This window comes from Callithrix jacchus, chromosome 2 (genome assembly GCF_049354715.1).
Source record: "Callithrix jacchus isolate 240 chromosome 2, calJac240_pri, whole genome shotgun sequence".
Lineage (NCBI taxonomy): Eukaryota > Metazoa > Chordata > Mammalia > Primates > Cebidae > Callithrix > Callithrix jacchus.
Window position 1 is genome coordinate 163,581,650 of NC_133503.1, and position 22,233 is coordinate 163,603,882.

Consider the following 22,233-nt stretch of genomic DNA (forward strand, 5'->3'; position numbering starts at 1 on the left):
AGTCAAAGAGAATGGGAATATTTTTACATTTCACTAAAAATACATTGACTACTAGAATACGAAATCTGCCAGGAACTTAGGGAAAAAATACAAAATCTAAAGCTGATTACTTAATATTTCCTATTAATTAAACAATAGTATGACATTAACAGAAAACTGCACCTGCATTTGAATTGCCAATCTCACGTTAATGAAGTTCTCCAAAAAATGAAATGCAACTAAAACAGGATCAAACTCCAGATGAAAAGTCTGCAAGGCTCAGATTAAAACACGGAAAGTTTCATGTGAAAGTAATAAATACACTACTGGTTTTTTCCTAATTGAATAGAATAAAATGTTAACATTTCTTTGAAGCTTGGAACTACTAAATTTCATTTTTTCAAATGGTTCTACTTTTTTTTCTTAGTGGTGCAAGTAGAAAAAGTAAGCTACTTTGTCTTAAAGTAGCTTACGAAGTCAATCTCTACGAAGTACTTCTGTCTGTTGCCATTCTGACAAAATGAAAACTATTTATTAAACTTAACCTTGTGTGTAATACTTTTTGCTCTAACGCTTAACACATACACAGACATCTATTATTTTCCACTAAAACAAGAGTACAATAGTTTTCTTCTATCAGTATTGCATTTTAAAAAGGCTAACATTAAAAACAATCGTTTTCTTCGAAATCATTAAATCTTGCACATCTTAAGTTTCCTTCTGTCCACGTTAGGCCAATTTATTCAGAAATTTCTTTAATTTCTGATAATGAGGAAAGCTGCTGCAATGAGTATTCTTTGCAACTTCTTCATTTGTATAAAAGAGTGAACACAGTTTACGGTAAAACCCTGTGTTAGGTATCACAGTCTGTATCAACAGGAACATAAGGCTGATATGGTCCAATTCTATAGTCATCTGGGATTGTATAGTCCTCTTTGTTCTCATCACTTCGACCATCTGCGTTTTCACATGTATCTTTGTTGGGATCATCAGCATTCCCAGCAGATTCAGCACCTGGTTCTGTGTTATCCTCATTTTTAATTCCATTTTCCAACACTGCTTCATTTTCTTGATCAAGTTCCTCTATCTTGTCCACCTTTTTAAGCTTTTTCTTAGCTGCTGCTGAAGCACTTGCATCTTTTTTCACAGCTTTGAAGGTTTCTTTTTCCCGTCGGAAGCCAAATCACCTAAATTAGCAAGATCGGTCTCATCTCCCACTGAATTGCCACTTTGTAGCAGTGCTGCTGCAGTTTTTTCATCTACAAGCAGCTCATCTTTAGGTTCGGGAAGCATAATAGGTTCCTGCTCTGTCTTGTCTGCTGCTCAGCTTGAAGAAGATTCTGCAGTCCTTATTGATCCTTTTTACTGGCATTACCATTTTTCTTTTCTTTTTTTTTTATTGCATTTTAGGTTTTGGGGTACATGTGCAGAGCATGAAATACAGTTGCATAGGTACACACAGGGCAGTGTGTTTTGTTTGCTATCTCCCCTTCACCCACATTTGGTATTTCTCCCCAGGCTATCCCTCCCCACCTCCCCCTCCCACTGGCCCTCCCCTTTTCCCCCCATAGACCCCAGTGTTTAGTACTCCCCTCTCTGTGTCCATGTGTTCTCATTTTTCATCACCCGCCTATGAGTGAGAATATGCGGTGTTTCATTTTCTGTTCTTGTGTCAGTTTGTTGAGAATGATGTTCTCCAGATTCATCCATGTCCCTACAAACGACACGAACTCATCATTTCTGATTGCTGCATAATATTCCATGGTGTATATGTGCCACAATTTCCCAATCCAGTCTATCATCGATGGGCATTTGGGTTGATTCCAGGTCTTTGCTATTGTAAACAGTGCTGCAATGAACATTCGTGTGCATGTGTCCTTGTAGTAGAACGATTTATAGTCCTTTGGATATATACCCAGTAATGGGATTGCTGGGTCAAATGGGATTTCTATTTCTAAGGCCTTGAGGAATCGCCACACCGTCTTCCACAATGGTTGGACTAATTTACACTCCCACCAACAGTGTAAAAGTGTTCCTTTTTCTCCACATCCTCTCCAGCATCTGTCGTCTCTAGATTTTTTAATGATCGCCATTCTAACTGGCGTGAGATGGTATCTCAATGTGGTTTTGATTTGCATCTCTCTGATGACCAGTGACGATGAGCATTTTTTTCATATGATTGTTGGCCTCATATATGTCTTCTTTCGTAAAGTGTCTGTTCATATCCTTTGCCCACTTTTGAATGGGCTTGTTTGTTTTTTTCCTGTAAATCTGTTTGAGTTCTTTGTAAATTCTGGATATCAGCCCTTTGTCAGATGAGTAAACTGCAAAAATTTTTTCCCATTCTGTTGGTTGCCGATTCACACTAGTGACTGTTTCTTTTGACGTGCAGAAGCTGTGGAGTTTCATTGGGTCCCATTTGTCTATTTTGGCTTTTGTTGCCAATGCTTTTGGTGTTTTGTTCATGAAGTCCTTGCCTACTCCTATGTCCTGGATGGTTTTGCCTAGATTTCCTTCTAGGGTTTTTATGGTGCCGGGTCTTATGTTTAAGTCTTTAATCCATCTGGAGTTAATTTTGGTGTAAGGTGTCAGGAAGGGGTCCAGTTTCTGCTTTCTACACATGGCTAGCCAGTTTTCCCAACACCATTTGTTGAACAGGGAGTCCTTTCCCCATTGCTTGTTTTTGTCAGGTTTATCAAAGATTGTATGGTTGTAGCTATGTTGTGTTGCCTCTGATGCCTCTGTTCTGTTTCATTGATCTATATCTCTGTTTTGGTACCAGTACCATGCTGTTTTGATTACTGTAGCCTTATAGTATAGTTTGAAATCCAGTAGTGTGATGCCCCCCGCTGTGTTCTTTTTGCTTAGAATTGACTTGGCTATGCGGGCTCTCTTTTGGTTCCATATGAAATTCAAGGTGGTTTTTTCCAGTTCTGTGAAGAAAATCAATGGTAGCTTGATGGGGATAGCGTTGATTCTGTAAATTACTTTGGGCAGTATAGCCATTTTCACGATATTAATTCTTCCTAACCATGAACATGGAATGTTTCTCCATCTGTTTGTGTCCTCTCTGATTTCGTTGAGCAGTGGTTTGTAGTTTTCCCTGAAGAGGTCCCTTACGTTCCTTGTGAGTTGTATTCCAAGGTATTTTATCCTTTTTGTAGCAATTGTGAATGGCAGTTCATTCTTGATTTGGCTCTCTTTAAGTCTGTTATTGGTGTAGAGGAAGGCTTGTGATTTTTGCACATTGATTTTATATCCTGAGACTTTGCTGAAGTTGCTTATCAGTTTCAGGAGTTTTTGGGCTGAGGTGATGGGGTCTTCTAGGTATACTATCATGTCGTCTGCAAATAGAGACAATTTGGCTTCCACCTTTCCTATTTGAATACGCTTTATTTCTTTTTCTTGCCTGATTGCTGTGGCTAGAACTTCCAGTACTATATTGAATAGGAGTGGTGACAGAGGGCATCCTTGTCTAGTGCCGGATTTCAAAGGGAATGCTTCCAGTTTTTGCCCGTTCAGTATGATATTGGCTGTTGGTTTGTCATAAATAGCTTTTATTACTTTGAGATACGTTCCATCGATACCGAGTTTATTGAGGGTTTTTAGCATAAAGGGCTGCTGAATTTTGTCAAATGCCTTCTCTGCGTCAATTGAGATAATCATGTGGGATTTGTTTTTGGTTCTGTTTATGTGGTGAATTACGTTGATAGACTTGCGTATGTTGAACCAGCCTTGCATCCCTGGGATGAATCCTACTTGATCATGATGAATAAGTTTTTTGATTTGCTGTTGCAATTGGCTTGCCAATATTTTATTGAAGATTTTTGCATCTATGTTCATCATGGATATTGGCCTGAGGTTTTCTTTTCTTGTTGGGTCTCTGCCGGGTTTTGGTATCAGGATGATATTGGTCTCGTAGAATGATTTGGGTAGGATTCCTTATTTTTGGATTATTTGGAATAGTTTCAGAAGAAATGGTACCAGCTCCTCTTTGTGTGTCTGGTAGAATTCGGGTGTGAACCTGTCTGGACCTGGGCTTTTTTTGTGTGGTAGGCTCTTAATTGCTGCCTCAACTTCTGACCTTGTTATTGGTCTATTCATAGTTTCAGCTTCCTCCTGGTTTAGGCTTGGGAGGACACAGGAGTCCAGGAGTTTATCCATTTCTTCCAGGTTTACTAGTTTATGCGCATAGAGTTGTTTGTAATATTCTCTGATGATGGTTTGAATTTCTGTGGAATCTGTGGTGATTTCCCCTTTATCATTTTTTATTGCATCTATTTGGTTGTTCTCTCTTTTCTTTTTAATCAATCTGGCTAGTGGTTTGTCTATTTTGTTGATCTTTTCAAAAAACCAGCTCTTGGATTTATTGATTTTTAGGAGGGTTTTTCGTGTCTCAATCTCCTTCAGTTCTGCTCTGATCGTAGTTATTTCTTGTCTTCTGCTGAGTTTTGAGTTTTTTTTATCTTTCTCCTCTAGCTCTTTCAATTTTGATGATAGGGTGTCAATTTTGGATCTCTCCATTCTTCTCATATGGGCACTTATTGCTATATACTTTCCTCTAGAGACTGCTTTAAATGTGTCCCAGAGATTCTGGCATATTGTGTCTTCATTCTCATTGGTTTTGAAGAACTTCTTTATTTCTGCCTTCATTTCGTTGTTTATCCAGTCAACATTCAGGAGCCAGTTGTTCAGTTTCCATGAAGCCGTGCGGTTCTGGGTTGGTTTCTGAATTCTGAGTTCTGACTTGATTGCACTATGGTCTGAGAGGCTGTTTGTTATGATTTCAGTTGTTTTGCATTTGCTGAGCAGTGCTTTACTTCCAATTATGTGGTCAATTTTAGAGTAGGTATGATGTGGTGCTGAGAAGAATGTATATTCTGTGGATTTGGGGTGGAGAGTTCTGTATTTATCAGGTTTGCTTGCTCCAGGTCTGAGTTCAAGCCCTGGATATTCTTGTTGATTTTCTGTCTGGTTGATCTGTCTAATATTGACAGTGGAGTGTTAAAGTCTCCCACTATTATTGTGTGGGAGTCTAAGTCTCTTTGTAAGTCATTAAGAACTTGCCTTACGTATCTGGGTGCTCCTGCATTGGGTCCATATATGTTTAGGATCGTTAGCTCTTCTTGTTGTATCGATCCTTTTACCATTATGTAATGGCCGTCTTTGTCTCTTTTGATCTTTGTTGCTTTAAAGTCTATTTTATCAGAGATGAGGATTGCAACTCCTGCTTTCTTTTGCTCTCCATTTGCTTGGTAAATCTTCCTCCATCCCTTTATTTTGAGCCTTTGTGTATCCTTGCATGTGAGATGGGTTTCCTGGATACAGCACACTGCTGGGTTTTGGCTTTTTATCCAATTTGCCAGTCTGTGTCTTTTGATTGGTGCATTTAGTCCATTTACATTTAGGGTTATTATTGTTATGTTTGAGTTTGACACTGCCATTTTGATGCTAGCTGGCTGTTTTGCCCATTAGTTGTTGTAGATTCTTCATTATGTTGATGCTCTTTAGCATTTAGTGTGATTTTGGAATGGCTGGTACTGGTTGTTCCTTTCTATGTGTAGTACCTCTTTCAGGAGCTCTTGTAAAGCAGGGCTGGTGGTGACAAAATCTCTGAGTGCTTGCTTGTTTGCAAAGGATTTTATTTTTCCTTCACTTCTGAAGCTCAGTTTGGCTGGATATGAAATTGTGGGTTGAAAGTTCTTTTCTTTAAGGATGTTGAATATTGGCCCCCACTGTCTTCTGGCTTATAGAGTTTCTGCCGAGAGATCTGCTGTGAGTCTGATGGGCTTCCCTTTGTGGGTGACCCAACCTTTCTCTCTGGCTGCCCTTAGTATTTTCTCCTTTATTTCAACCTTGTTGAATCTGATGATTATGTGCCTTGGGGTTGCTCTTTTTGCGGAATATCTCTGTGGTGTTCTCTGTATTTCCTGCAATTGAGTGTTGGCCTGTCTTGCTAGGTGGGGGAAATTTTCCTGGATAATGTCCTGCAGAGTATTTTCCAGCTTGGATTCATTCTCTTCATCACATTCTGGTATGCCTATCAAACGTAGGTTAGGTCTCTTCACATAGTCCCACATTTCTTGGACACTTTGTTCATTCCTTTTTGTGCTTTTTTCTCTGATCTTGGTTTCTCGTTTTATTTCATTGAGTTGATCCTCGACTTCTGATATTCTTTCTTCTGCTTGGTCAATTCGGCTATTGAAACTTGTGTTTGCTTCACGAAGTTCTCGTATTGTGTTTTTCAGCTCCTTTAATTCATTCATATTCCTCTCTAAGGTATCCATTCTTGTTATCATTTCCTCGAATCTTTTTTCAAATCTTTTTTCAAGGTTCTTAGTTTCTTTACGTTGATTTAAAACATGTTCTTTTAGCTCACAAATGTTTCTCATTATCCACCTTCTGAAGTCTAATTCCATCATTTCGTCATGGTCATTCTCCGTCCAGCTTTGTTCCCTTGCTGGTGAGGAGTTTTGGTCCTTTCTAGCTGGCGAGGTGTTCTGGTTTCGGGTGTTTTCCTCCTTTTTGCGCTGGTTTCTTCCCATCTTTGTGGATTTATCCACCTGTCGTCTGTGTAGTTACTGACTTTTTGATTGGATCTCTGAGTGGACACCCAGATTGTTGATGATGGAGTATTTCTGTTACTTGGTTTTCCTTCTACCAGTCTAGCCCCTTCGCTGTACGACTGCTGAGGTCCACTCCAGGCCCTGCTTGTCTGGGGTGCACCTGTAGCGGCTGCGGAACAGCGAGGGATGCTACCAGTTTCTTTTTCTGCTATCTTTGTCCCAGGATGATGTCTGCCGAATGTCAGTCTTATGGATATAGAGGGGTCAGGGAGTTGCTTGAGGACACAGTCTGTAGGAGCTCAAGTGCTGAGCTGGGAGCTCTGTTGTTCATTCAGGGCTGCTAGGCTGCTATGTTTAGTTCTGCTGCAACCTAACTCGTAAGAAAAACCCCTTTTTTTTCTCAGATGCTCTGTCTGGGGGGGGTTGGGGCTTTCCTTGTGAGTGTTCGCCTCACTGTCCTGCCCAGCTAGGAGGCAGTCTAGTCACTTTTTGCCTGCTGAGGCTCCGCCCTGCTGGTGTGAGGTTCGCCCTTTTCCTGCAGGCTCCGCCCTTCTGCTGTGGTCTCCGCCCTGTTGCCACGGGCTACGCCCTGCGTCGGAGTCTCTCTGTTGTACCGGGTTGCCTCGGCAGCGGCAGGCTGCTGCCATGTCAGCAATGGGCGTGTACCTCAGTAGGGGCTGATTGCCTCGGTAATGGCTGACGCCCTTCCCCCACGGAGCTGCACTTTAAAAAAAAAACCTATTCACCGGGAGCGTTTGGAATCGCCGTTTTGTTTGTCGCACTGCGCTCCCCCAAACGCTGAGTCCCTGGGATTTCCTGGGCTGGGTTACAGTTCAAGACCCGTTCAGTCTCAAGTTCAGCCCTCTAGGGTCTTAGTTTGCCGGTTCAACAGGGCATCTGTAATAGTGCGCTTTTGTATAGAGCGCTGTGGAGCACCTCTGCACTCCAGCGCAGGCCGGAGCGTCACCGGCTGCCGGCTACACCAGCGGAGACCTCTGCCTGGCGTCCCGCGTCTCTTTTATACCTGGGAATTTCCCCGTTCTGTGGGCAACTAAGATCCGTCTGGAAATGCTTCCCCGACTCACCCTCTCCGTGCATCCAGCGAGAGCTTCAATCCTGGGTTGTTCTCACAGCGCCATCTTGAGTCCTCTCTCGGCATTACCATTTTTCAAGCAAAATTAACCTTGCTTTCTAGGTTCAACTTTCTTTATAGCCATCTTTAAAAACCTTTTTTTTTTAATCTGTAAAATAGACAAAAGCTAGTTCTACAATGTCCAAGTCATTTGAGTAGCTCTCAGTAGGGACACACAGGGACACACAGGGTCATGAACATGACCTGTCTGTGGCAGTAACAGGCCTTCTTGCTGCTGCTAACCAGTCTTCAAATATGCCAGCATCTCTTGGAAGGATGAACCAGGGTCCTGCACACCTTGCTAGTTTAATGAATCTTGGAATGAGTTCTTCATTGAATCAACAAGGAGCTTACAGTGCACTCTCTTCTGCTAGTATTTCTTCTCATAATTTGCAGTCTATATTTAACATTGGAAGTAGAGGTCTCCTCCCTTTATTTTCTCAACACCATGGAGATGAAGACCAGTCCAGTAACATTTTGGCCAGCTGTGGTCTGTCTGCTGGAGACCTAGCTGAACTGAATTGTTACCCAGAGGACAAGATTACTCCTCAGAATGTGCCCAAATCCTTCTACAGCTTAAAAGGAGGAGAACTGAAGAAGGCCTTGCCTTGAGTTAAGACAGAGATGGCAGATCTGCCACACAGGAGCCACCATACAGAGTACTTAGGGATGACTAGGAAGAAAAAAGGCACTTTAGAAGAGATAGTTTTGATAATTGTGGTCCTAATCTCAACCCAGTGCTTGATTATGACCACGGAGGTCATTCTCAATAATCTGGTTATTATAACAGAATGGACTATGAAGATGACAGATTAAGAGATGGGGAAAGGGCTGGGTGCAGTGGCTCACGCCTGTAATTCCAGCACTTTGAGAGGCCAAGGTGGGCAGATCACGAGGTCAGGAGTTCAAGACCAGACTGGCCAACATGGTGAAACCCCGTCTTACTAAAAAATACAAAAATTACCTGGGCATGGTGGCTCGTGCCTGTAATCCCAGCTACTTGGGAGGCTGAGGTAGGAGAATTGCTTGAACTGGGATCCAGGAGGTGGAGGCTGCAGTGAGCCAAGATAGTGCCACTGCACTCCAGCCTGGGCTACAGATCAAGACTCCATCTCAAAAAAAATGATGAGAAAGGTATATGGATGATTCCTCTTTTGTGTCTGAGACCTCGCATAACTACCATAAATTTGACATTGAGTGTGAGAGAATGGGATGTGGTCCTGGCCCCTTACAAGAGAGATCTCTCTTTGAGAAAAAGAGGGACACTCTTCCAAGTACCAATATTAAAGACTTCCATGGACTCTTACGAAAGGGCTATCCCCATACATCCCTGTGCTCTATATGTGATTTACCAGTTCATTCTAATAAGAAGTGGAATCAACATATCAATGGAGAAAGTCACAGTCGCCAATGCCAGCTTCTTCTTGAAATCTACCCAGAATGGAATCCTAACAATGATACAAGACACACAGTGAGTGATCCATTCATGTTACAGGGGTCTACAAATTCAGAACCAAAATTCTGGGACCTCCACCTCCCTTGTTTAATCTTGGAGGACCAGCAGTTGGACCAAGAGGAAATCTGGATGTTGAAAATGGAAAACTGCAAGGACCTAGACACATGCAAAAAGGCAGAGTGGAAACTACTGAGTTGTTCACATCACGGATCTTCAACAAGGGAAAAACTTGAGATATCAGCTATTACAGCTGGTGGAACTATTTGGAGTCATTTCAAATCATCTGATTCTAAATAAAATTAATGAGGCATTTATTGAAATGGCAACCACAGAGGATGCTCAGGGTGCTGTGGATTATTATACAACTACACCAACGTTAGTATTTGGCAAGTAAGTGAGAGTTCATTTATCCCAGAAGTATAAAAGAACAAAGAACCCTGAAGGAAAGTCAGATCAGAAGTTTGATCAAAAGCAAGAGCTTGGACGTATAATACTTCTCAGCAATTTGCCCCATTCTGGCTATTCTGACAGTGCCATCCTCAAGCTTGCTGGGCCTTATGGGAAAATAAAGAATTTCATAATGATGAGAATGAAAAGTCAGGATTTTATTGAGTGGAGACAAGAGAAGATGCAACGGCAGTGGTTGACCATTATTTGAAAAAAGCCTTTTGGTTGACCTGTCTGAGAAATACAAATACTGGTACTGAGGATTTACAACAAGAGGCAATGATTTACTGAAGAAAGATAAATCCCAAAAAGATCTTACTTTCCAGATGGCAAAGAATCTCCAAATGATAAGAAATCCAAAACTGATGGTTCCCAAAAGACTGAAAGTTCAACTGAAGGTGAAGAACAAGAAGAGAAGTCTGGTGAAGGTGGTGAGAAAGACGCAAAGGATAAATTTACTTTTTAAGTTACAGTTTCAGTGATTATTACCATCATAAGTGAATACTGACTTTGAAGTATATTTTATGAGTCAAATGTCTAACCTTTAAGGGAAAAAAGACAAGAGTCAGAAATTTTAAATAAAAAATGTGAAATAAGTGAGTATAGGATGACTTATTTTCTCTATTTTTATTTTAACAGTTTGACTTTTCCTGTAGACTAAGAAACAGCTAATGGCTTATGTCATCTAACTCTTTTTATCCAAGTTAGCAAAAAGCTAACAGTTCTTTTTAGGTTAAGAATAATAACATTAATAGCTATATTTTACTGAAAGCTTATGATGTCAAGCTCTTAAATGAGCTGAGTTAGTTTTCAGCTTATAAGGGAAATACTAGTATTAACCATTTACCCAAGGAAATTAAATCTCAGGGAAGTTAGATAATTCTCCCATGGTAGTAAGGGAAAAAGTCAAAATTATAATCCAGGCTGACTTCCTCAAAAGCACCCTTCATCTCTTCCTGCATAGCCTCTAACATTAAGCCTGCATCCTTACTTTCCACGACCCCACCAAACCTGAAAATTTTCTTTTCATTATTTAAACTTTATTTTAAATACAATATTTTGTAATTTAGTAATTACAAAAGTTCCAGGAAGTAAATTGGAAACTGCTTTCTGAAGTTGCTGCTTTTTTATTACAAACTTGTGCCTCCTAGTCCTATTTCCTTCAATGGTACACCTGAATAGAATATCCATCATTGGCAAATCCACAAATATTAACTCATATTGCCTGAAAACTTTCATTTAGCAAATATCTGAGGCTCTGTTTGAGGCTCTGTTGAATAAGTTGATAAAGAGATTGTTTAGTATCAGAGTGTGAAGGGAATTATGCATTTTACTAAACCATCTCCTTGAAGGCAATGGGAAGCGTTTAGAATATTTAGTAATGAAATGGTATACTCTGATTAGATGATAGAAAAATCACAAGGGCAGATGTTTGGAAAATTGCTTGGAAAAGAGTGTGTGAGGCTGAATGCAGGGAAATCAGTAAAGAGGATTTTGTTGTCCAATATAGGAAAGAAATAATGAAGGTTGGATCTATCACGATACTAGAAATTGAGAAGTATGGTACGTAGAAGTTCTCTGTTGAAGAGAACCCAACTTGGAGAAAATCAGACTGAAGTTGCATATTGATAGCAAGAAGGAAAAATACCTACACTTGAGAATAAAGAGTACCTCCATGGAGCTCAGGATGTCAACAGTGACAGAAACACACCACCCCTGGAGCTTTCATGCATAGAAAGAAAGCTGGGCGAGACAGGGTGGCTCATGCCTGTAATCCCAGCACTCTGGGAGGCCAAGGTCAGCAAATCATTTGAGGTCAGGAATTTAAGACCAGCCTGGCCAACATGGCAACAAAAGCCACAATTGACAAATGGAATCTAATTAACTAAAGAACTTCTGCACAGCCAAAGAAACTATCATCAGAGCAAACACACAACCTACAGAATTGGAGAAAATTTTTGCAATCTACCCATCTGACAAAGGGCTAGTATTCACAATCTACAAAGAACATAAACAATTTTACAAGAAAAAACCCATCTAAAAGTGGGCAAAGGATATGAACAGACCCTTTTCAAAAGAAGACATTTATGCAGCCAACAGACATATGGAAAAAAGCTCATCATCACTGGTCAATAGAGAAATGTAAATCAAAACCACAGTGAGATAGCATCTCATGCTAGTTAGAAGGGCAATCATTAAAAAGTCAGGAAGCAACAGATGCTGGAGAGGTTGTGGAGAAATAGGAATGCTTTTACAATTTTGGTGGGAGTGTAAATTAATTCAACCATTCTGGAAGACAGTGTGGTGATTCCTAAAGGATCTACAACCATAAATACCATTTGACCCAGCAATCCTATTACTAGGTATATACCCAAAGGATTATAAATCATTCTATTATAAAGACACATGCTCATGTATGTTTATTGCAGCACCGTCTACACTAGCAAAGACTTGGAACCAACCCAAATGCCCATCAATGGTAGACTGGATAAATGAGCAGTTTCATACATTTCTGGTGGTAAAGATTTCTGGCAAATAATTGAAATACTATAGCCTTAACAATGTTCACATATTTTCTTTTTATTCAATAGAGTATATGGTATGGAAATAATACAAAGTATGCAAAAGATTTTCACACATAAAAGTTCATTGTTATATTAGGTATAAAAAAAATCCAAACCAAAAATATCCATAATCTCCTATTTTGAACCCTTGGAGTTTTTATTTTTAAATTTACCATTTTTTAAATTTTAGAATGCATAGACTGAACCCCTGAAGGTTTCAGGCAATACCTCATAATCAATCATGTCAAGATTTTGGTTGAGGAATCCCCACTGTAACTGGGATACACTAGATAATAAATAGCCTCAAATCGGTTCACTTGAATCTTACCACCAAAGTAAATCAGGCCAGCTTAGGTGCCACCAGATGAGTTACAAATATACTTTTTTTCCATAGGTATTTGAATTTTGGGGACTGAGGAACTGTAATGATATAGTATTTACTTATGAAGTATCTGTATGATAGACTATGACTCAGCAGATAAAAATTACAGAATTGAAATATTTTATAGTACAGGAAAAGGCTCATATATATACTGAAGATATTAGTATTTGAAACTGTATATAGACTATATTTTCAATTTTTAATAATATTTAGGTGTATAGAAAAGATCTAAATAACATACTATGAATGTTAGTAGTAGTTCTCTACAAGTGTTAGGGTTATAGCTGATTTTTCAGTTTTATTTATAAATCTTGTTTATATTTTCCAATTTTTTAATAATGAGCATATATTCCTTTTATCTCACAAAAAAATACTTGGGTTAACAGATACAAAGAAAATAAATACAGAGGTAGCTAAAGCATAACCTAAAATGGTTCTCATATATTTTAGATGCTATTGGATAAATCTAAGTAAATTTTCTTTCATTCACAGAGAAAGGAAAGCATACATTTGGCACCAAGAATCTCATAAAACGTAATTTGTTGGCTATAAAGGTGATTAATAGCAACAATAGTTCACTAAGGAATGTTTTGGGCTTGTCCGATGGTAGTGGGTTATCAGAACTTAGTAACATTAGTGTCACTAAAGTTGGTATACATCCCCCACTGCTATATTTGACTGGCTTAAAAAAAAAAAAAAGGAATGTTTTGAAATCACAATCCCTAAGAAAATTTAAATAACTTACAACTCCTGTCTATATGCTTTTATTTATCATAAGGATGTGTTTTATGTTCAAATTTGCTCTTTTAGAAGAATGTTGATCAGTTGGTGACAGTGTGCTATATGGAGATTAAAGGAAAGGGAGTAAGGAATGAGAAATTACTTAACTTTAAGATTCTTTCTGTCCTTTTTTATTGATTTCATCCTGGAATATGGAGAAATGATAACACAAGAAAGTATCAAACTATGTGTTTTCTCACTAAAATTCATTATTCCAAATGTTATGCTGAATATATACTGGAGAGTTTCTATGAACCTTCCTTGTCTCAGTATTTCAGTTCTCAGTCAAAAGTCTTGAAGAATAGATTCTGTAATTTTTTATTTAATACATACACCCCAAAGCTCTTTATTTTAACACTGCCATGAGTGGCTCAGTCTCTTCATTCCATAAAAAGTCTGGAATTAAAATTCTGTTAAGACTATCCCTATATTAAGTTTGCACTAAGCCCCCAAGTTAGGACAGCCTTACCTCCTCCTGTCTATTATTACAAACAAATTTTAACCGCAAAATAGACTGACACATCTCTTTGTTTTGCCTTTAGATTGATTCATGCAGTCTTAATACAAATTGTTATACTTAAGCTTCTGGTGGTATTTTTGAAGGCAGAAGGAAAGTCTGTGAAAGGCATGGGATCATTTTTAATGTCCCTGAAGTCTTTAGCAATAAGAGAGGATACACTTTAGCAGAAGGGTGAAGCATGTTGTTGTTGCAGACTTCCTGGATAACAAAGGCCTCAGAATTTAAGGTTGTAGTTTCTAGAAACATAAATAGTAACCAAGAGCCAAGGACATGTCCTCTCCATGCTAGGGGACCTGCGGAGCTTAACAGTGGTATGCTTGAACCAACTTGCACTGGCTGGGGAAAGCCACTGAGTTTACCTCTTCCTTCCTCCACATTCAGTGATGTCCTGGTGGCAGTTTGAAATTGGCCATGTGTGGAGTGATTAAACCACAGATATCATCAAACACTAGAAATCAAGGTTTGTTTGTCTTTTCCTGAGAGGTGATTGTTAAACATTTACTAACACACCGTTAACGAGGGGTATGGTTTTGAGAATTTAATGACATAATTAGTGGTGAATGTGATATTTGCTAGTGATATTAGTATGACTAAAAGGAAGCCAAGTGCTCTTATCTAAGACCAACAGGAAAAAGACTTCAAAGGCATTGCAGAGGTCTCCAAGGCAGTCCCTCACATCACAGGTTTATAGGCGTAGGAGGAAAGAATGGTTTGGGGGCCAGTTTCAGAACCCCATTATTGCCCTGCTCAGACTCAGAACACTGCTCCCACATCCCAGCAGCTCCAGCTCCAGTCTTGACTCAACAAGGCCCAGGTACAGCTTGGGCCACAGCTGTGAAGGTCACAACCATAAGACTTACTAGCTTTCATGTGGTGTTAAGTTTGCGGGCATACAGAATGCAAGCATGAAGGAGGCTTAACAGCTTTCTCCCAGATTTCACGGGATGTCGGAGAAAGTCTGGGTGGCCAAAATGAATCCTGTTATAGGGCTGGACCCCTCACAGATAATTTCTACTAGGGCAGTGTGAAGAGGAAATGTGGAGCTGGAGCCCACAAAGAGACATGGTCTAGTGGAGCTGTGAAAAGGAGGTCACTGCCTTTCAGACTCCAGAATGTTAGTCATGGGCAGCTTGCATCCTGATCCTGACAAACTGCATGAACACACCTCCAATTCACGACAGCATCCACAGGGGCTTCACTCTGCAAAGCCACAGAAGCAGAGCTGCCCAAGGCTTTGGGAACTCACCCCTTGAACCAGTGTGCTCTGGATGAAGGACATGGAATCGAAGAAGATTATTCTGGAGCTTTAACATACAATGCCTGCACTGCTGGGTTCCAGACTTGCATGGGGCCTATTACCCCTTTCTTTTGGCTAATTTCTTCCTTGCAGAATGGAAATGTTTACCCAATGCCCAAAATACCATTGTATCTTGGAAGAAAGTAACTTGTTTTTGATTTTATAGGTTCATAGATGGGATGAACTTGGCCTTGAGTCTCATATGAAACTTTTGACTTGGAACTTTGGAACTTTAGAAGTTAAGGCTGGAACAAGTTAAGACTTTGGGAGACTATTGCAAAAGCATGATTGTATTTGAAATGTGAGAAGGACATGAGATTTGCTGAGTCAGGGGATGAATGATATAGTTTGAACATTTATCCCCTCCAAATCTCAAATTGAAATGTAATCCCCAAAGTTGGAGGTGGGGCCTGGTGGGAGATGTTTGGATTATAGTAGCAAATCCTTCATGAATTGCTTAGCACTGTCCCCTTGGTGATGAGTGAGTTCTCATTTTGGTAGTTCATGTGAGATCTGGTTGTTTCAAAGAGCATGGAACTTCTCCCCTCTCTCTTTCTTGCTCCCACTCTTACCATGTAATGCTGTCTCTTTGTCGTCTTCCACCATGACTGTCAGCTTCTTAAGGCCTTCACTAGAAGCCAAGCAGATGCTAGCACCATGCTTCTCATACAGCCTGCAGTACCGTGAGCCGTTTAAATCTCTTTTCTTTATAAATTACCCAGCCTCAGGTATTCTTTTATAGCAATGCAAAAACAGCCTAACACTCTAAATTTAATTGTAGTATCAAGATCAAAAAAGTTTATAAAATGTGAATGTAGGTAACACTACTGAACTATACAATTAAAATAGTTGAGATGTTAAATTTTATGTTATGAATATTTTACCACAATTTTTCAAAAGCTAATAATAAGAAAAGTAGTATAGTAGGGTGAGGTACCAGTTTATTACTTACTACTGAATGATTGTGTACCATTTATTTAGCCCTTCTGAGCCTTATTTTCTCCTCCTTAAAATAAGATTAGTAATAGAACTATATACCATATATACTATAATATAGCCAACCATTCTCCCATTAATACACATTAATATTCTTTCTTATTAAGCAAACTTACTTTCAATCCCTTGCTTCAGTAAAACAAAACAAAATGAAGTCTAATGGACTCTGGCTTCTATGCAGATTAGAGAGATCTCATTCTAACAACATATGCTGGGCAAATTGCAATTTCATGACTCTCAAATCAGAGAGCTGAACTCATATGTCAATTAACTAGTCTGAACTCTATGGAAAGACAATTCCAGCAGGAAGAGATGAGATGTAAGCACTTGCTTCTCTGGGGCAGATGAAGCCAGATGTCAGTAAGAATAATTCAGCTAGAATTGTTAATAAATTAGTAGAAGCTGAGTGTGGGCTAGTGAGAGAGAATAGAGTTCTAGGGACTGCAGATGAAGGTAAAGTTCTCATCTTTTCTCCACAGACGCCACCAGGAACTCATAAAAAAGACTGGCAATAGTCCTAAAAAAGCAACTCTTACAGTGCAGTCCTGAAGGTAGAAACTGCAGATACTGCAGAATAATACTGGGGCCACAGCAGAAGCAAACTTCAAATTAGCATGACTCCTGAATAGATTAACTCAAACCCAGATATTAAAGGCCTAGTAGGAAATAAGACACACCCATTTCCAGGCAAATAAACCATTCTTTCCCACATAACATGAGCAGTATTTGACAAAAAATAATAAGGAATTCAAAAAGTAAGAAAAATAAAACACATGCATACACACACTACCAAGAAAAAAAAAGGCAATCACTAGAACCAGACTCAGATATGACACAGATGTTGAAGCTAAATGACAAGAAATTTAAAATAAATATGACTAATATGTTTTAAAGCTCTAAGGGAGAAGGTGAACGAGCGCAGGATCAGGCAGGTAATTGCAGCAGAAAGATGGAAACAGCAAGAATTAATCAAATGGAAATGTTAGAAACAGCACAATAACAGTGACAAAGCATGCTTTCAACTGGCTCATAAGTAGACTTAAGAATCTAGCAAAAGAATTAGTAAACTTGAAAATAGATTGATAGATACTACTCAGACTGAAACACCAAAGAAAAAAAATGGTTGGGGAAAAAACATTAAAAAGAAAAAACAGGAGAGAGTATCTAAGAGCTGTGGAGCAATATCAAACCATCTAACATACAAGTAATTGAAATTCTAGAAACAGAAGCAGAGAAAAAGGCAACAGAAATATTGAAGGAAAAAGGCCAAGAATTCTCCAAAATTGACAGACACCAAACCACCATTTCAAGAAGCTCAGAGAACATCAGGAAGGATAACTACACAAACATACACACTCCCTACCAAATATACCATCTTCAAACTGCTGAAAGCAAGAGACAAAGAAGAAATGTTGACGACAGCAAGAGAAAAAGGAGGATACATATATTCAGGGAAATACAGATAACAATTCGACGGATGATGCAAGCCAGAGACACTAGTCTAGCTTTTAAAGTGCTGAAAAAGAAAAATTCTCAACTCAGAATTCTATCCCTAGTAATAATACTTCTCAAATATAAAAACAAAGACTGTCTCAAAAAACTAGGAGAATTCATTGTCAGCAGGTTTATATACTATATAAAATGTTAAAGAAAAATTTTCGGCAGAAATGATGCTATATTTTAATTGGTCTAAAAGATCAATCAACTAAAGCAAAAATATTAGCTTTAATAACTTTAACCCATCATGAACCCATTATATATTAAGAGCCCATGAAAAAGTAAAAAGAATGACAATAGCCCCAAAAGATTGAACGTGTAAAATGTAATGGGAATGCTGGGTCAAAATATAACCCTGTTTTAAGTTCCTTGAGAAATTGCCAAACTGCTTTCCACAGGATTGAACTAATTTACATTCCCACCAACAGTGTATAAGGGTTCTTTTCTCTGACATCTTGCCAACATCTGTTATTTTTTTACCTTTTTCTTTCTTTTTTTTTTTTTTTTTGGCGTGTGTGCATGCATGCGTGCGTGTGTGTGACAAGACCTCGCTCTTTCACCACTGCTGGAGTGCAGTGGCACGAACACAACTCACTGCAGCCTCAACCTCTTGGGTTCAAGCAATCTTCCCACCTAAGCCTCCTGAATAACGGACCACAGACATGCACCATGACACCTGACTAATTTATTATTATTATTATTATTATTGTAGAAATAGGCTCTCACCATGTTGCCTAGACTGGTCTCAAACTCCTGGGCTCAAGCAATCCTCTCATCTCAGCCTTTCAAAATATTGGGATTACAGGCATGAGCAGCCTGACTTTTTAATAGTAGCCATTCTGATTGTTGTGAGACAATATCTCATTGTGGTTTTGATTGGCATTTCTGTAATGATTCGTAAGGATGAGCATTTTTAATATGCTTGTTGGCTGCTTGTATGTCATTTTCTGAGAAGTGTCTGTTCATGTCCTTTACCCATTTTTCAGTGAGGCTGTTTGGTTTTGCTTATTGTTTAAGTTCCTTATAAATTCTAGATATTAGATCTTTGTCAGATGCATACTTCAAAAATATTTACTTCTACTTTGTAGGTTGTCTGTTTACCTTCTTGATAGTTTCTTTTGGTTTGCAGTAACTCTACAGTTTAATTAAGTTCTACTTGTCAATTTTTGGTTCTGTTGCAACTGCTTTTGGAGTCTTCATCATGAAATCTTTGCCAAGGCTTATGTCCAGAATGGTATTTCCTAGGTTTTCTTCTCGGGTTTTTAGTTTTTGGTCTTACATTTAAGTCTTTTTGCATATGGTGAAAGAAAGGGGTCCAGTTTCAATCTTCTACTTATGGGTAGTCAGTTATCCAGCACTATTTATTGAATAAGGAGTCCTTTCCCATTGCTAGTTGTTATCAATTTTATTGAGGATCAGATGGTTGTATGTGTGTGGCTTGATTTCTCGGTTCTCTAGCCTGTTCCATTGGTCTGTGTGTCTATTTTCTTACCAGTACCATGCTGTTTTGGTTACTGTAGTTTTGTAGTTTAGTTTGAAGTTGGGTAGTGTGGTGCCTCTGGCTTTGTTCTTTCTACTTAGAATTGCTTTGCTTTGGCTATTCAGGCTTATTTTTTGCTTCAATATGAATTTTAGAGTAGTTTTAATTCTGTGAAATATGTCATTGGTGATTTGATAAGAATAGCATCAAACCTGTAAATTGCTTTAGATAGTATGGTCATTTCAACAATATTGATTTTACATTTGTTTGTGTCATCTCTAATTTCTTTCAGCAGTGTTTGGTAATTTTCGTTGTAGAGATCTTTCACCTCACTTGTTAGCTATATTCCTAGGTACTTTATTGATTTCATGGCTACTACAAATGGCATTACGTTCTTGATTTGGCTCTCAGTCTGGACATTACTGGTGTATAGAAATGGTACTAATTATTAGACATTGATTTTTGTATCCTAAAACATTACTGATGTTATTTGTCAGTTCTAAGAGCCTTTGAGTGGAGACTATGGGATGGGGTTTCTTAAGTGTAGAATTATATTGTCTGTGATAAGAAATAGTTTTACTTTCTCTATTCCTATTTGGATGCCTTTTCTTTCCTTCTCTTGCCTGATTTGTCTGGCTAGGACTTCCATGCTATGTTGAATAGAAGTGGTGAGAGCGGGCATCCTTGTCTTGTTCACGTTCTCAAGAGGAATGCTTCCAGCTCTTGCCTGCTTTAGTGTGATGTTAGCTCTGGGTTTATCATAAATTGCTCTTATTACTTTGGGGTATAGAAGTGAGAAATTATGATCCAGGCTTTGAAAAGAGAGTAGGAAGAAAATAAGCATGTTTTTGAAAATACGTATTTATCAAATGAAATAAGCAGGAGTGTAAAAACCTATTAACAGTTATTGATAGCCATCTGCACATAAATTCTTTGTAATTAATTTTAATCAATCTATTTCTTCCTTTAATAAACTAAACACAATATAACAGAGTCTGGAGGAAATTCTTGTCCCTCATCCTGAGTGGGGGGGTGCACAAGAAAATAAAAGGAGACAGTAAAGCGGGGTCAGGAGGGCTGAAAGAGATAATGCTCCAACAGCGACTTTATTTCTCAAAGGCTAGGATTATATGCATTTTTCCAGGCTCTGGTTTATGTCATTGCAAGGGGAAAAGCAGATCTATACATCACATGCCCTACACAAACAAATACATAATCAATGGTCGTAAAAGGTAATAGAAATCCCTTGTGATCACAAAACTTATCCAGACAGTGTTCCTCAGACTGCAGATGTTTCTGGTTTCAATCATCTGATTATCTTTTAACCAGATTCTCCTTTGTCTATCCCTCACTCAACATTATCTCAACTTCCCTCTTTCAGGCATCCCTGTGCCTGGGCTCAAAACCATCCATATTGTGAAATTCACTTTGCAAATATTCACATGGTTGGGATCCCAACAGGTCTCCCTTTTATATTTTTGAGCTGCAACTCAAATAATTTAAGTTGCAACTGCCAGAGGGTGGAGAACAGATATCAAAGGATAACAGGCAAAAGAAGAATCAGGAAGAGGACTAACACTCCTAAGCCAATTAGAGACAAAAAAGACGGTATTTTAGACCACTGCAGCCAGGAGGACAATGTATTCACAATATCTTTGGCTATAGTAGCATCTACAGGGAGCTGTTCTCTGGAAGCATCAATTGCATATATTTGTTTCTGTAATATTCTTATATCTAGAGACAAATTGTTATGGGACCATATCCCTTGCAAATGGGTCTTAACTAAAGGCCATTGCCATTCAGAAGCATTATATTCCTTATTAGTAACACAAATGAAAGTAAATTCGGCATGGCACCGAAGTGCAAGACGATTTTGAATATTGTAAACTTTATCTCTAAGAAGAGTAACAGTTTCTTCCAAAGCATTCAACTTTGCTTCTAATTTCTTATCTATATCCATCTGAGTTCCTAAATATGTAGAGATATTCTTTGCTAAGTGGTTAACATAAGCAGCAGTTTGTATATTATTGGCTAGACTGACTGCAGCAGTGGCAGCAGTAGCAACAAGAGTAACAATTGCAATAATACTGGCAATAAGCAATCCTAAAAACCTTTTTGGATGCACCATCAAATCCATAACTTGTTGTAAAACTTGTAATCCTCTGTCATCATACCAAGGCCCAGAGATATTAACAGGAAGCATAACATAAGAGTGTTGATGAACAATCATAAAAACTGGAGTTGGGAAGACAGTTGAATCAATACAGTTAGTAAGAACACAATCAGGGCAAGTTATAGAATAATGTCCACTTATTTCACTTATAGATATGTTCCCATAAAGAATAGCGTAAGGGGAGGCTACACAAGCTTGTACATAAATTATTTGCAACACTTTTGGGGTATTGTTACTTCTTAGGCTAGCTAGCATACCACTAGGGTATAGAGCTAAAAACAGTCTCCAAATAGAGGAATAAGCCTGACCAGAAGGAGTTGTTAATAATGGAGTAATCCATCCTCCAGGGACTTCATAATGATCGTACCCCAAAGAGAGAGGAGTAGCAATGGACCAGTCATGTAATACAAGACTATTGGGTAAAGTATAAGTCACAACTTGTCCATGGTAGCAATGCCTCCAGGAAGGAATTACAGAAAAAGATTGTGTAAAAGAAGTACAAGAAGGATCCTTTAAAGAAGGAGGTGGTATAGAAGTTACATTTTCAGATTCTTTAATTCCTAAATAAGATATTACCCAATCTCTCAGGACATAAGTTTCTTCTCCTGGTCTAAAATCAAGCTCTACTTCAAATGTAAATTGTTGTCGATATCCTAGGTCTAAACAATTTGGTCCTGAATTGGAATGTTGATTTAACTCAATTCTTGTTGCTGCACTTTCCCAAACGCGGGAAGCATAAAAACACATAGGAGGGGCAGCAGCTTGAGCAGTAAACGCATATGCTGCCCTTTGAGGAGTAATATGTGAAGATGAAGGAAGCCCATAAACAGTGGTATCATTTAAGTACACTGTAAAGGGGTATCACTCCAAGTAACAGGGCGTAACACAGGGGGATCTGGTACATAAGCCCACAGTGTTTGTTCTTCCGCCCTTCCCCCTGGAACCTCATAAGACAGAATGGCCA

At 38.8% G+C, this 22,233-nt stretch overlaps 2 pseudogenes; one reads left to right on the plus strand and one right to left on the minus strand.

Moving 5' to 3' along the window:
• Positions 1–686: 686 nt before the first annotated feature.
• On the minus strand, positions 687–1,404 carry LOC144581512 (matrin-3 pseudogene; annotated as a pseudogene).
• Positions 1,405–8,546: 7,142 nt separating this feature from the next.
• On the plus strand, positions 8,547–10,046 carry LOC100407039 (matrin 3 pseudogene; annotated as a pseudogene).
• The last annotated feature ends 12,187 nt before the right edge of the window (positions 10,047–22,233 follow it).